Source organism: Serinus canaria, chromosome 5 (assembly GCF_022539315.1).
Source record: "Serinus canaria isolate serCan28SL12 chromosome 5, serCan2020, whole genome shotgun sequence".
In the NCBI taxonomy this organism is placed as follows: Eukaryota; Metazoa; Chordata; class Aves; order Passeriformes; family Fringillidae; genus Serinus; species Serinus canaria.
Genome location: NC_066319.1, coordinates 56,470,301 through 56,486,654, shown reverse-complemented (window position 1 = coordinate 56,486,654; position 16,354 = coordinate 56,470,301).

The following is a 16,354-nucleotide window of genomic DNA, read 5'->3' as shown; positions in this document are numbered from 1 at the left end:
CAGCTTGGCTAATGGGCCTTTGTGGTGCAGCCACCTGCACTTTTTCGGGGAGTTCATCTAATTACAGGGTAGATGAGTCAAGCTGCATTTCCTATGGGCTGTCTACAAACATAGGAAGTTATTAATACTGATTAGCTGAAAAAGTCCAGGTCTTCTCCACGACGTTTCCTGGCTAATATTAGACACACCTTCTGTGCTTGAAGGTGTGATGGCTGATAAGAACCAGTAGTGTGGCCACCGAGGTTTTATGGCCGTGGGTGCAGCATGGGACAGACTGTCCCAAGAGGGATTTTTTCTTACACCTTTGGATACATTTGAGCAGACAGGCTGGAATGAGAATAGGAAACTAAAAGGAGAGGGTACAACCCTGAATAAAGTGATGTGCAAGGCTCTTAGGAAATGGTGAGGGAGTGGCATGATGCTGCCTTGCCTTGGTGCCTGGCAGCAGAAGACAGTTATTGGGAAATTTTCTTTTCACTAGAAAGAAATATGTCCTCAAAGGAGAGCAGAAAGTTCCTAGGCAATGTTGTTGTAAGACTTGAGATCCTTGTTTTGGAAGAAGATGAAAAGAAACTTGGCTGTTTAATGAGAATTAAACAGCTGTAGCCAAGCTCTAACAACAGGCACAATGGAGACCTACTGGGGCAGAGGTCCCTGCACGACCCCTGGGAAAACCAGGGTTTGGAGACAGACAGAAGGCCACGTGGCACAGAAGAAAGAGATGCTGAAAGGTCTATTTTCAGGTCATCCATCAATCTGCAAATCTTTGCTGAGCTGTTTGCTGAGCTCTCTTTCACCCTGGGCTGGCTCCTCCGTGCAACCCCCCAGGGCCAGGGGCTGGTGGTGGAGTGCCAGTTTCACCCTGGGCTTGTGGGGCTCCCCGGGACTCCCACACCAACCTGAGCCATGCCCCTTGTCATCATTCTGTGTGAAGAGAGGGAAAAGGGGATGTCCTATGGCCCAGAGGGTGGAGAGACAGGAGTTTGGTGGTGATGGGAAGCTCAGCTCGTGCCTGTCCCTGCCTGAGCAGTGCCTGTGGCTCAGGGACACCTGGCCCAGCTCTGAGAGGCAGCAAAGGGGTGGAATAACGAGGTAGCACAGCTGGCCCTGCTGTTGGCAATGGGGACTTCACTGGTGTCACATGGGGATGTTCAGATGATAAACCAGAAGGCAGAAAATGAGACAGATGGGTAGAGTTATGGAGATTTTTCCAAGTCGTGCAAAGGGGAATACTGAACACAGCCAGAAAATTCTTGAGATGTAAGTGATTATACCTTGGAAAATAGGTAAAATAATAATGTCCCAGCAACCAGGACTGAGAGCCAGAAGAACAGAGATTAAATGCTTTAAACATTCACTAAACAAATCTTGTATCCCAGATGTCTTGATGTTTTATCTTTTGATTTATTTCACATTTGCAAGCCACAAAAAAATGGTACGTGATGGTTTTTCCTTTTCAGTTCCCACTACTGACCTTACAAAGCTTGCCAAGTGTGGAGAACTTCACAGAAATCAAGAAGAAAAAGCTTCCTGGCTGGCTGGATTTTCCATTGCTTTCTCAGCTGTACCACAGTGGCACCTCTGATTTATTCTGCAACCAGAGGGGACAACTGGGCACAGCATGGGCACAGGGGATGGGGAATAGTGGTGGGCACAGGGGATGGGGAATAGTGGTGGGCACATGGTACCACTGCTCTGGAATCTAAGAAAAATTGATTTTAGGTGGAAGGGCTGTGTTCTCCCTGCTCCCTGGGTAAAGGAGGAATGTGTTTGGCATTGCATAGGCATAATGGTGAAAGGTGAGAAGCAGGCTGCAAAAAACCTTTCCTCCCAAGGTCCCTTGGGTTTATATTCTTAGTCAGAGTGCATCATACAACAGGAAATTATGCTTCCTTTCTCCCTCACTTTCCTGGGTTTGATTTCAGCTCCTCCTGTGTGGCACAGCTAGTACAGGTAAAGTTATTTTACAGTATGAAGTCGGTGCCTCTCCAAGTAATTAAACTAATGTTTATAACATTATCCCCTGTAAAAGGGATAAGTGTTATTCCCCCATTTTACAGGTGTGGAAATCAAGACAATTTGGCCATGGTGTTGAAAGGAAATTATGTTGAGCTCGTGGCATTGAATTCATGTAACTCATCCCACTCCTTGACTGTGGATCAGAGTTCAGAGAGTCATCCTCTATAAATATCTGCCAGCAAGTGTATGTGAAACATAAAAAGCCTACCCTTCCCTCAAACTTTGATTCAGTCTAAATGGATCCTTCTCATACCTGGTTTTACTGTATTCGGTCTAAAAGCCCATAAATAGAGTTACACACAGAAACTTTGGGGAGAAGATTGCCAGAAATAAGGCTTCTGCTGTTGGAGGCTGCTAACCTGTGCTTTTCATGTCTCAGTTGCACATGAGATGGAAAATCTGAGCTGCTTTGGCCAGAAGCTTATCCTGGATTCAGATTCTCTTTTTTTCCTCATCTCAAACAGTATGTACAATTTCTGCACTACTTTGCCATACAGAAAAGCAAGATTCAGGAGTTTGGCTTTGATGATCCTTGTGGATCCCTTTCAGCTCAGGGTATCCTATGGCTCTATAAGGACACTCCCATGTCTGATTGATGGAACTGGGATGGATCTGATTTATGAAATAAAATGACATGTACAAAAGTAGGCAAAAAAAAGAGGCAAAGAAAAAAATCGGTGAGAAGCAACATTCAGGGAACCATTAAAACCCAGAAGACAGATTTTCTTCCTTATTGAATAGTTTTTGCCCAGGAACATTCTAGTCCTAAAGCAAATCCAGAAACTGCTGTGAGTTTGTGACATAATTTGTATCTTGAGAGTTCACAGAAGATTGCAACAGGCTGAGATGACATTTAGGCAGCTGAAGCCACATCCACCAAGCTGTTTTGCAGGAAAAAATACCCTGCCTGGTGGGAATGTTGTGCTGTTGGGTGGCAGAATGCATTATTATTATTAGAGATGGCAAGGATCTATGTGGCCTTTGTGCTTGAAATAAGAAATTTGCAGTTTGCAGCTTACAGGCTGGGCACTCCTTTGTTTGCTGGCTTTTGTATTGCCTGGGTTTCTGTGTGTGCATATTTCTGCTAATGCAAAAATAGAGCCTCTTTTATTGCAACATTTCACAGAATTTTTCCAACATAAATGAGCCAGTTTCCAAATCAAAAGGATAAACCCTGATGAAAAGTTGGCTTCTGAATGTGAGATTGTTCATTGTCCACATTCCGTTGGCTTTTAAAGGAATAAAAAGTATTTCTATAATGAAGAGAACTCATATTTTAAGGGGGTTGTAACCATTCTCTAGCAAATGGTAAAAATTGTGTCAAATTGAGGAGGGTGGGTTTTTTCCACCACTTTTCCACCACTTCTGGTTGCTTTATTCTTGCAGAATGCAAAGACTCCCAGTGAGTAGGATGGAAATGCTCAGGAATGAAAAAGATCTTTGATTTCCAAACTTCTGCTCATCTTTGAGGAGATGCCAGGTCTTGTGTTAGTGGTGACTTTGTGAATGTAAGAGGCATCTTGCTGACCTGGAGGCAGAACCTTTGCTCACACACTGATGGCTCTCATGGGCACAGCCAGGTCCCATCTGCCAGCCCTGCCTGCCCAGGGTGATAGAAATTACCTCTGCAGGTTTGAACCCTGATTCCTCTAAGATTTTGTAAAATGGAGCCAGCAAAACTCTTTAAGGGGTGTTAATTCAAAAGTCCCCACCTGCTTTTGCGCTGATTATATATATATATATATATATATATATATATAATATATATATATATTGATTTCTCATCTGTGGCAGATAGAGGGAGAGTCCCAACACCCTGCAGTGCTTCTACTGGGCCATTTGTTCCCAAAATGAAACCAGCAAAGTCAACAAGGTAAGCAGTGCTTGGATTGTGCCTCAAAGAAAGAAAAGACATGAAAGATGTTTGAGCAAGGTTCTCCATGGAAAAAAATTACTCTAACAGAGAAATCCTTAACTCTGCATGAGGAGAGGCTGAAATCCAGCCTCTTTACCTTTGCAATTCCTGCTTGACCTTGTTGTGGCCCTTCAGTGCCTGAAGGGACCCTACAGGAGAGCTGGAGAAGGACATGGGACAAGGGCATGGAGTAGCAGGACAAGGGGGAATGGCTTCAGACTGACAGACAGCAGGATTGGATTGGATATTGGGGAGAAATTCCTGACTGTGAGGGCAGTCAAGCACTGGGGAAAGTTGTCCAGAGAAACTGTGGAGCCTTTTCAGCCTTTTCCTGGCAGTGTTCAAGGCCAGGCTGGAGGGGATTTGGAGCAACCTGGTCTAGTGGAAGGTGTCCCTGCCTTCCACCTTGGCTCAAGGATTTCTGGCAGCTGGGATGGAGGATGGGAAGCTGCCCTGTGCTCTCACTTTACCACCCATCTCTTCCAACAGCACCCCTGCTGTCAGGACTGACCAGCAGAAGGTGAGTGAAGTTTTTATTTAGTTATTTAGTCTAAAAATAGATTGATGTAACCTGCAAAAGGCTAAAAATACAATCTAGAAAGAGAGACTGATGTCTTGTCTTATATTCCTCCAGTTACATAGTGCTGGGTGATGAAGAAGATGATGATGCAGCAAATTAATTCCTGATTCTGCAAGTGCTTTTGAGGAGCTGAAAAATTGCTTGGCTAAGGTGACAGAAGGGTCACAGGGGACAGTGAAGTCAGCCTTCTTCATGTAGGAGCTGGAAAATTTGGCTAAAGTAAGACATTTGTAGCACTTTTTTGTACCCATCAGTAACTCAGAGGAGTTTGAATAAGGGAAATAATTTGGGTTTTTTTCTAAAATAATGCAAAACTGCACTGGGATGGGAAGGCTTCTCAAAGGTCTTTCTGCTTAGCTCAACATTGCAGTCTAGAAGGCTGACTGGGAAGGATGGACACACATGGGTTTCTGAGTGTGGACCTGAGCAGCCCAGCTTTGATGCTGCTGCAAGATTTACTGCCAGACTGAGGAGAAAAAGAAAAGAAAAAAAAAGCTGAACTATCAAGGTTTGTACAAGTCCTTGATAAATAGTTGGGCACCACACTAACCTAAGCTGTTCTGGGGACAGTCAAAATTTGAAGTGAAGGAAAAGGAAATGCCCTACTTGAAAGGATAGAGAAGCAGAAGAAATTGACTTGAAACATTGTTCAAACCCCATAAAACAAGAAAAAACTGAACTGGCATAAAAAGGATGAGAAGGAGTTCTCTTACAGCCTTTCACTTTGCAATTTAAGAAAGAAAAATTAATCCTGGCTGCAGAAAAAGCCTTTAGCCTTACAAAATAATCTGGAATAGAATTTCAGAAGTTCCCAATACAAACTTCTCCCCCAACAGGTGCTAGAGGAGGTGGCACAGAGCTGAAGAGCCAGATCAGGGAGGAAAGTGCATCATAGTTGAGACCTGCAGAGAGGTTCAGGGAATCTGGGCTTTTGTGGGGCAAGTGTGGATTCCCACTCATTCACTGAGCATTTCTGATAAACAGCAGGATATTACAGAACAATGACTGTGAAACATGGCTTTCAGAGATGTGAGTGTGGAGGGGCAAAGAGCTGTGGAAAAAGCAAGTGAAGTTCTCTAAATTGTCCTTGGACTAGTGGCAGCACAGGGCAGTGCCTCTGAATGGGAAAGCAGCAGTGTAGGACAATTTCTGAAAAGGAACCAGGATCTGTTTTTCAGATCTCATAGAGGCACAGGTGGTAAAACTGATCCAGGTACTGTCAGAAATAAGCTCATTAAACAATCACTCCACTGACTAGGAACAGAAGAAGAGGCTCTATTTACAGCTGAGAAAATGGATTAACTGAGCATAATTAAACCTGAAGGCACAGAATTATTTGGTTTGGAAGGGTCCTTAAAGGTCAGCTGGTTCCTTCCCCCCTGCCATGGGCAGGGACACCTTGGACAAAGTTCAGTCAAGCCCTGACCTTCACCCAATTCATACCATGAAACAGGCTGACAGCACCAGTGAATGCTGGAAAATTAAACTCAATCATTTTAAATGCTGGATGTTGCTTGTATAGAGATGATGTTAAGAACGCTGTAGTGAATTCAGGTGGGCTTTTCTTATTGGATCTGGAAAAATAGTGGTGGATACAAAAGGCAGGAAGATAAAAGCCCTGCCCTTAGAGTATGAAAAAGCTTGTACTCATTTAAAGAGATGGCTTTCAGCTTGAAAATGCACCATCCATTAATAAAGAGGGGCTGGTGGTATGTGTCATTTGTCCAGGGTGTTGTAGCTACTTGAAATCCTGATGCATCCAAAGTCTTTGAAGGGGAAGTCATAAACTTTTTAAAAGTGGTTTGTGATAAGAAATGTGAGGAGCCCTGAAAAAAAAATAAGTTTACCTTTCACATACTGTGTGGGAGAACACCAGGGATGGAAAAGTTATTCAAGTTAAGGCATAGCCACAGAATGAAACAACTGGGCATAAACTGCTCAGGAATAAAATTAAATTGGAAACTGGAAGGAGTTCAGTTCTGGATATGTTTTTATAGGAGAAGTGAGAAAGAGTTTATGAAAGAGACAGCAGATACTAAAGAAAGAATAATATTCCTCAGGGACTGTCTCAAAAGGCAGATGTAACAAAAACAAGCAGGAAGATTCAAATCCCCCCAGGAGGTTTGTACAGGAGAGAGCTTTGACTGAGCTCGTGGTATGAAAGCATCATGACACAAAGTAGAGGCTCCTGACTATGGTTGTGCCATTTCTAACACGCCCACAGTCCTTTCCTCTGCTTGGTGTGGACCCAGCAAGAGGCAGGAGAAGATGGGATGCTGTTCCCCTGGAAAACAGCCTCCAAAGGGTGTGTTTGGTCTCAGGTTAGGGCTGGTCTCAGTGCTCTCTTCCTTCTGTAGTGAAACAGCTCCTTCATTCAGTGGCAACCAAAAAGAAACAAGAAACAGAGCAGAGCACAGGGCAAATAATTAAAAACTGAGTTGAGAGGCTAGAAGGATATAGAGACATTCCCAGGACATTTCTATTTCCTATGATAAAGAGGCTGATGCTATTTGATAGAGAAGAGTGGGCAAGAACAGCAAGGGATAAAGCAAACATGAGGCACATCCTGAAGAAGGACAAAGAACAAAAGGTTTGGGGCAGCGTGGGGGCAGCCTCCTGCTGTTTGATCCCATCACATCCTGGCACAGAGGGATCAGTTTGCATTTCCTAAAAATAAACAGAATGGCACGGAAGTGGCATCTGAGCACAGCTCAGCATATGTGTCCTCCTGGTGGAAACACCCCAAACCATCCGGACCGAGGGAGGTGACAAGACACCCACGTGTGCGCACACTGCAGCTACAGCTCTCCAAACATTGATTATTGAAAAATCACATGCTACAGAACTGTCCTGAACTGCAGCAAAAGCAAAACCCATTTGCTTTGAGCTCCTCTCCAAAGAACTTAAAATCCATCACAAAAAAGGGTGCTAAAATAGGGGTTCCTTTTATGGTACAACAGGTTCTTGGTTGTAAGGCAGGAATATGAACTTCAGATTTGCCAAACAACCTGGAATTCCTTAGGTTTCAATATTCCCACTCTTTCCTTTGAACAGTCATTTCTTTTGATCCTTTTCTGTACCTCTTTGTTGCATTTCAGCTTTTGATACCACTGGAGAACTTCTGTGTAAAAAGTGAATTCTGAAGTAGTCTCAGAATATGCTGAATTTCTTTACCCTAAAATTCACAGGGGGTAATTCTTGTCCTCTGTCCATGCTGGCTCTAAGGGAATCTTCTGCATTTTGAATGACAACTCCCCAGAAAGTATTTTTCTAACCCCTCACCCAGAAACTTGGCCCTGAGCATGTGAAGGAAGACTTTAGATTCTTGGTAAATTTGGGATCACCCTATATTGAATCTTAGCCAATATGTTTTCTGGGTGTGGGAAGGATTGCAATTGTTTCTTGGGATAAACCCCAAGCAGTGCACATGCAATGTTAAGAAATGTATGCATTGATCACGGACTTGTATCTGAGTTTAGAAACCAATAAATCATGTAGCATAAGCCAGTAACCTTATTTCATGTCATATTCCTGAATGTCAAAGCACAGAATGGTGTCATGTCTTTTTTTATTTGTTCCCAGAAATTAGATTTTACTGATAATCCAAGATATAAATGACTGCTTCTCCTTAGAAGCCACTGTGACTCACAAGATTCATATATCTTGAGAATTGCACTTAAAGAGCTGTTGAATAACTTTAATGCAGACATGATAACCCTCAAGTCAGTGGCCTGGAGAAGAAGAATTCAAGCACATTTCATGGGAGTTTGTCACTGGCTAACTAAAATCCCAGAATGTTTTAAAACATCATTGTTCAGGAGGGGGTGACTCCCAGTGGCTGCCTGGCCAGCCTCAGGAAAGAATGTGTTTTGATTTGGTTTTTAAATGCCTGCAAGGTTTAGCTGATGAATGCTTCTCTCATCTGTGAGGAAGTTCCCCCCTTTTTTTAAAGCTGACACGGAGCAAGCTGCTAAAATGAACAGAGGTAAACTTTACAATGACATCAGCTTTTTCCTCCTCTTTTGAAGCAACTCGAAGTTGATAACTGTGGATTAAATTATGGAATCTGGGGGTTTTTTTCAGCACCCAGAACTGCAGCTGAGATGGGAGCAGGATGCAGGATTCCCATGGCTTTTCTTATGTCAGTGCCTCAGGGCTCAGACCACCTGCACAGCACCTGCAGGCAAATTATTCCAGGTAATTAGCCTGAAGATCTCCACTTGCTGTCAGCCTCCTCCCTCATTCATATCAAATGCTGAGCTGTCAGAGGGACTGTGACAAGCATTCACCATGAATGAGAGGGCCTCTTCTTTTCTCCAGAGCTGTACTGGAGGATTTACCCTGTTCCCAAGATGGACAAAAGTCTTTAGAATACCACCAGCAACTACAAATGAAGTATCTCAGGTAACACCAAAGTGCTGATATTTTGAATTGATTTCTGTTGCCCCAGTTTTGGTCTGTTCCCATCTGTGACACCATTCACACTCATGGGACTTGGAAATTGAGGCAGAGGGAGGAAAGTACCTTGGGGTCAGCAAAGATGGGGCACTGGAGGCCACCAGATCCTGGTGCAGGGAAGTGTGGCAGAACATGCTCCTGTGTCTCACAGGTTAAATCCTTCTCTGCTGCAGAAGGAACAACCAGCTCAGAGGGTTGTGTATAGCAGCAGTGCCTGGCAGGGTGCTGAACTCCCATGAAATAATGGATTTTCTTGTGTTGGACGTTGAAATGCTGTGTCCTTCCCTCTGGTACTTTTTCCTCCATTTGAACCCTCTCTCAAGCTCTGGCCTGGAGGGCTCTCATTGTCCCCTGGCTCTGATGCCTCAGGATTTTAGCTTTTATATTTTTAAAATTCTGTACTGCATTACTCTAAACTCCATATGAAGTGTTAATTAACTGTCTTCACATTTTGGTCAGACAAAACAATCCCTCTAGGCCTGAAATCCAAGGACACCCTACTGCCTCAGGCCCCAAAAACTATAAACAAAAGTTTGAATTGAGGGGGAGCAAACTGGGGGTGTTTGACTTCATTACCTGAAGCTGTAATTTGAGGATTAACCCCGATGTGTAAATGGACCAAGCTTAAAATTGTCTGAAAACCTGGTGGCCATCATCCAGCTTGTGTGAGGCCTCTGGAAGGCCTCACTGCCCAGGGTGTTCCTGTTTGAGGGCCTTTAACAAATCCCCACTTTATTCTCTTGATCTTGTCTAGCCTCTGTTCTAGGAACCACCCCAAGGCATCGCTGTGCCAGGGGCAGGTGTTGATCCTGGCACTGTGTGATGGAGGTGACCTCCAGAGGTCCCCATCTGCTCCACCCAAGGAGACACCGAGCTCTTGGGCTGCCTTGGGAGATGCTAAGGCTGTGTCAGGCCACCAGCAGGGACTGCCCCTGGTTGTCAGGGCTGCTGTGACCTGGGACAAGGGCTTTGTAGCCTGGGCCTCATCATTCCAGTGGCCAACAATGCTCGTGGTGTGGGCTGGCAGCTGCTGGCAGGGGTCCCTGTCCCCCAGGCGTGTCCCCTCACACATCCTGTGAGGAGCTGCTGTCTCCTCCTCGGGCTCTCCCCACAGAGGAGTTGGGAGATGCTTTTTTCTGTCCTTTAGAACCTGTTTGTGCATCTCTTTTGGGGAACATCAGGTTTCCCTGTTTTTCAGTCTTGTATCTCTCACCCCTCCCTGACGCCTTTTGGAAGGGAAGGTGTGACAAGGTAGTTTCAGGTAGCTCCAGGGTTTTTCTGCAGTGGCACCATATGGTGATTTTTCTTTTTTTTCAAGAAAAAGAAATGTTTAGAAATATGCCCAAGCCACAGATTTCAGATCAGGATACATATATTTTTTAAAATACCCTAAATTTGGGAAGTGCTTGCCCTAGAGCAACTGTTGGACTGTCTTCAGCCTTCTAAAATAGCCCTGCCCAAAATCCAGACTCTGAACCCCGCCCTTTAGTCTCATGTCTTACTTAAGCAAAAGGGGAAATAGAAATAAAATGTCATTTTCTCTGATATTTTTGCTTCAAAACACTTATACATTTTTTTAGTTTTGCTTTCTTAATGATTCATGTCTGCTAAATAAATGGGTTTTTTTGACCTCTTTGCCTTCTCAACCAGCAGTTTTCCAAGTCTTGGCTCTCAAGGGTTAAGGAAAGGAGGCCTGAGAGAAACTGCCACTCATTAACTGCAACAGCCAAAATCCTTGAAATTGCTATTGAACTTGGAACCTTGTGTGCTATTGTTCTTCTCTCCTCTGCTGGAGTCTTGCATGATGGTGGTTTGGATGGAAACATTTTTGGGCAGGTCCTTGGAAAAACAATGGGAAAAAGCCCTTCTAAACCACCCTGTGAAAGCCAGCAATGGCAACACTGACCAGAGCTCACAGATTTAATTTTGTGCATCTGGAATTGAAAGGAAGCTTTCTCCCAGCTTGATGGCAAAAGTCCACCTGTGTGTCAGGGCTCAGGACCAAACTCTTTCCAGGCATTAAGACTAAGTAATGTTGCAGAACACCTTTCCAGGTGACAGGATTTAACATCAATTTTGGGAGACCGTGTTGTTTTTCAGCCTACCAGTCAATCTGATTATCATTGTGAAAACATAATTTATTACAAGGTGTCTTGAGACACCTCTCAAAAGTATCTTGAGATACTTCTCCACCATTTTTTCTGGTACCTGTAGTGAGCACAGTGGATGCTGTAGAACTCAGCCTGAACTCTGAAATCTTCTGCTGGATGTCTGCCTGTAATTGCTCTGAAGAGGACACAGAGAGAGGAAGAGAACACAGAGAGAAAAAGAGAAGAGAAAATGAGTCAAAACTGTGTTTTCCCTGGTTCTTGGCCACTGGCAAGCAGTAGTGGGTTTGCTTGTGTGTTTTTTCCCTACTTGCATGCAGTGGGGCAGCCTGTGAAATGGCTTTGCCGCATTATTTCAGCTTTAGTAAGGTGTGCAGCTTGTGATCCCTCAAAAGAACTCTACTCTCTTTGTCTTTGTGGAATATTTTTTGAGCAAAGAGGACTTTTGGACGTGGCTCAATATTTTTCTTCTGGGCCAGTTATGGTTTCCTGGCCTTTCCAAAAGAGAATATCATACCCATGTGAGTACTGGTGCCACACAAACCTTGTTTTAATTAAGATGATCACCAGATTCATGTGAATCCAACCAGAAATGTGGGACAATGTCCCATTTCTGCCCTCTGGTTTACACAGGCTTGTTTTCCATAACACAGAATCTCAGGAACCAAGCAGGATGTACCTGCCAGGAGTGGTTTGTGCTGCTGAAAACACTTTTTGGGCAACCTCAAAATACTTCTGTTGGGACCTTTGAAGGCTGCTGTGCTCTAGAGAAGTAATCCCCAGCTCTGTTCCCTATGGAGCAGCACTCCAGCTAGCTCCAGCAGAAATGCACTCCCAGGCATGGGATAGATAGAAATTTCTTCCCTCCCTCTTTTATCAGCCACTGCAACAGGCACAGCTCAGCTACAGAGAGCTCTGGAGTCTCAACTGACCCTGGATGAACCTTGTCATAAAATAATAACAATAAAAACAATACAGGAATATGAATCCTGTAAATCACTGACCTCTTCTGAGAGCAAACTGGATCTCTCTTAACATTTTTAAGATTCATTTAGTGCTGTCTTTATGGCCAGCTTGTATGTCATCATGGCATGGGCAGGTCTTCAGCTGAAATAAATCCCAGAGCCTCCACTAAAACTGTCATTTCACTTTTGATTTACACTCTCCTGAGTGAGACAGTCCCTGTGCTATTTCTATTCAGATAAGGAACTCGAGAAAGTTGTTATCAGAGCATATAACACTCTAATTATTCTGACATTGGAGACAGATTAGAAAGCAGATCTTTGGAAGCCTCTGGAATTGGACTGATGCTCTTTGAATTGTAAATATCTTCTGACTTGCAACTGTGATTGCACTTGCAAATTTATCAGGCTCCTAATGTTATTTCAGCATGCCTGAATAGCTGATTTTATTTGCCTGCTTTGTGATTAATACTAATGGGAGCAGACCACAACTTCATGCTGTGTTTCTATATAGCAGAGTAATTACAGACCAGGCTTTGAAAATACATCTGCAATGCAGGTATTTCTCAGGCAGGTTTTTACTAGGGGATATGGCCACTTTTTTGCATGTATACTGACTTTCCATGTGTTTAGAGCATGCAGGGAGTTTGATTATCCCTTAAAGCATGGCCAGAACACCTGTCAAAATACCACTTCTGTTCTTGGAGATTAAGAAGTAATTTATTTCTTGCCATTTGTCAACTTATTCTTAGCTTGATACCCCTGTCTTGTATTTGATATGGACATATCTGTAGCTGACAAATTCAATTTCATGATAAACCTGACAAGAGCATTTCTGACAGAATACAGCTCTGGCTTGATCATGTGTCTGGACATGAGAGGAATGGTAAGAGGGGAAAAGGCAGCAACCAGAGAAGGATCCAAAGACCTGAGCTGCAGCCAGAGATGTGCTTAGAGCCCAACCTAGAGAGAATAACACAGAAAAGGACAAAGAACATGGGGGAGCAGCTGATTACAGTAAGACCAGGTGTTGTCCCCACATGTTATTCGATTCCTGCTCTGCTCAGAGAAACTAGATTTGGTTAATAAAAAGGATTTGAGTTCATAAAGATGTTTTCATCATTAACTTTGAAAAATAACTAGAGTGAATTTATACTCTTAATGAAAACAGCCAGTGAGACCCCCCCAAACCCACTGAACTGCTGGAAGACAGCACTGCAAGGACCACACAGGGCTTCAGCAGCACGGGGTGACTTCACCCCTGTTCCCTTGGACCTTTCATGGATGAGCAGAACGGCCGAGGAGAGGCTGAAGAAAACCAGCCCCTTCCTTCCCTGGGTGTGCAGCCCCTGCCTGGAGCATCAGGGAGCAGCAGATGGGGTGGGGAGGGGAGCCAAGGAGCTGCTGAGCCTGCTGAGGTGTTCCACAGTGAGACGTGCCTGGCCAGGATCACCCAGGACATGTGTCCCACCACCGAAGCAGGGGGGATAGAGATCCTTGCAGGGACTAGACAGGGAGCTGTCTGAACACATGGAAAAGGAGCATGATCCCTGGCCTGGGGTTGTTGATAATGGCTAGAAATGCTCATTTTAGAAAATGAGGTAAGTGTGATGTTACTAGAAAGTGGAAAGCTTCCAAGGCTGATCCTGCGTCATGGCCCTGCTGCTCTTCAGCTTGAGACCAAACACTTGGGGCAAGCTTTACCCTGCAGCAAATGTTGACTGTGATGCTGTGATCCCTCCCAGGAAAGGAGGGTTTGTGATGGAAATGATGATGGAGTATGAAGTACCATGGTGCTTTATGAGCAACACAGCTACAACAACAACCCCCATACCAGTAAATAGGAAAAAGGTCCTCTCTGTCCAGGTGGGGAGGCAGGAGATATAACCCCACTCTACGTAACACCAGAGACTTTCCAAATCCTACTCCAAAGCTTTTAATCCCTTCAGTCCTAAACTATTCAAAATTACATCATCATTTCCTCCATTTCAGACACAGCTTTGCCCCTTCTGCTTCTTAGCTGCAGTGCAGCTTAATAGGACTCATACTTCTTCATCTTAAATGGAAAAATATATGTCAAGGCAAAACAAAGCACAGTTTCTAGATCTCCACAGGGGGCAAGGGGGGTGTCCCATAAATCTGTGTGTGATTAAAGGCAGCTGCAGATTGACATGGACAGTTTGAGCTTGTCACTCCCTTGATGGATGGCTGTTGGAGCAAGCCAGCAGTGGCAAGCTCATGACAATGAATTTCCTGCACTTCCTAATCTCATTGCTGAGGACTGGGAAATGGATGCCTAATCAGCCCTCTATTGGTAAGGCCCCTAACCCAAACCCCAGCACAAGCACTGCAAGTTTTCAGCCTGGCCATTTATTCTCAACTCTTTCAATCTCTTGTTTCAATAGCAGCAAATGTGGAGAAGGACAATGAATTCCTTTCTGGTAACCTGAGAATACCGGCTAATGGAAAAAACAAAAACTGCTCTGCAACTATATTAAATTTTCAGGGATTTTTCCCTCCTGCCCCCAACTGGCTGATGTTAACATTTTTTCCAGTGTCCTTGAGATTGCAGCAAACAGCTTGCAGGGAAAAGAAAAAGCAAACAGCTTGAACCACATCCTCAGTTGGCACAAACTGATGCAGCTCTCCTTTTTACACCAGCTGAGAAGCCAGGGTACTGCTGCTTTTATATCAGATTCACAACAGAGTTGCCATCATAAAAGTAAGATATTGAGATGAGTTTTGCTCCAAGTGACATCATAAATTTGTGGGGAGCAGGAAATGTCTTGGCAGAGCTGAATGGGGTGCTGTGCACAAAGCCCATTTGGCACCAGCAACTAAACCCAGGATCCATGGGGATGTATCCAAGGACAGAGTCTTGCATTTTGTCTCCTGATTTTATGAACATCAGACTGATCTGTGTGCTTAGAAATGGAAGTAGGAAAAATAATGATGAAACCACACATCCAATATGATGGTTGCAATTCTGGTTATCTAGCATGTTTCACTATAAAAATTGTGTGATTTAAGAAGAATGGAATGGAAGGGAATGGAATGGAATGGAATGGAATGGAATGGAATGGAATAGAATAGAATAGAATAGAATAGAATAGAATAGAATAGAATAGAATAGAATAGAATAGAATAGAATAGAATAGAATAGAATAGAATAGAATAGAATATTTCAGTTGGAATGTACCTACAATGCTCATCTGGTTCAACCATCTGACCTCTTCAGGGCTGACCAGTGAATTAAGGGCAAATGTCCAAATGCCTCCTAAACACTGACAGATTTGGGGAATCAAACACCTCTCTATGAAGCCTGTTCCAGTGTCTGACCATCCCCTTGGTAAAGAAATGCTTCCTAACGTCAAGTCTAAACCTCTCCTGGTGCAGCTTTGAACAATTCCCACATGTCCTGTCACTGGATACCAGGGAGATCAATCAAAATTTTCATACAAAGAATCACAGAATGGTTTGGGCTGGTGATATTGGTGTCCAGCAGCATCTGGAAGGAGGAGGAGGCACCTAATCTGAGGTGTGAATTTAGGAACTTTGCTGCTGGGCACTAGGGATTCTACATAGTTTCAGGGTGTGAAGTTTATGAAGTTTATAGGAGTTTGGGGATTTCAAGTTTGGATTTAGATACAACTTCCACATCTCTCAAAGGTGCTGTAAATACTCATTTTTTCTGGGAGAAGAGATTTGGAGAGCTGCAAGTCTGGGGCTTAAAATGTGCAGAGATCCCAAGTTACCAGGGATGTACTGATGTCAGTAAAAGCTAAAACAAAAGAGCCTTATTAAAGTAAAGAGGACAACTCCAATGTGCTCCAAAATTCAGTATTTGCTAACTGAAGACCTCACAGTTTGCATTTGGGGGACTGAAAGTTACTCCATGGAATTTGGAAGCCATATTTTCAGAGGTGAATTTGAAAGACAAAACAAAGGTAAGAAACCTACAAAACTGCTGTTTTGTATAAACTTTACTAGTAATTGCCTTTTGAGCAGTCTCTCTCTCTCTTCTGTATTTTAACAGAACCACAATACATATTCCAAATGGCTGGAGTATAAAAAAAAAACTTTGGCAAAAAAAATCAGGCTTGGCAGCAACTTGTTTCAGGACTTTGAAAATGAGATTAATGAGGAAGAAGGTGTTGAAAAGGGGGCCAGAGAAGATGGGGATTGATGCTAGTGTAGCACAGACATCCTTGTACCACTTTTCAGGATTTTCTGCTTTAAATTTGTTTTTGCATTATTCACCTGGAAAGGGAAAAACCCTTAAGTTCATGCACTTCATTGGAACACACTGCTC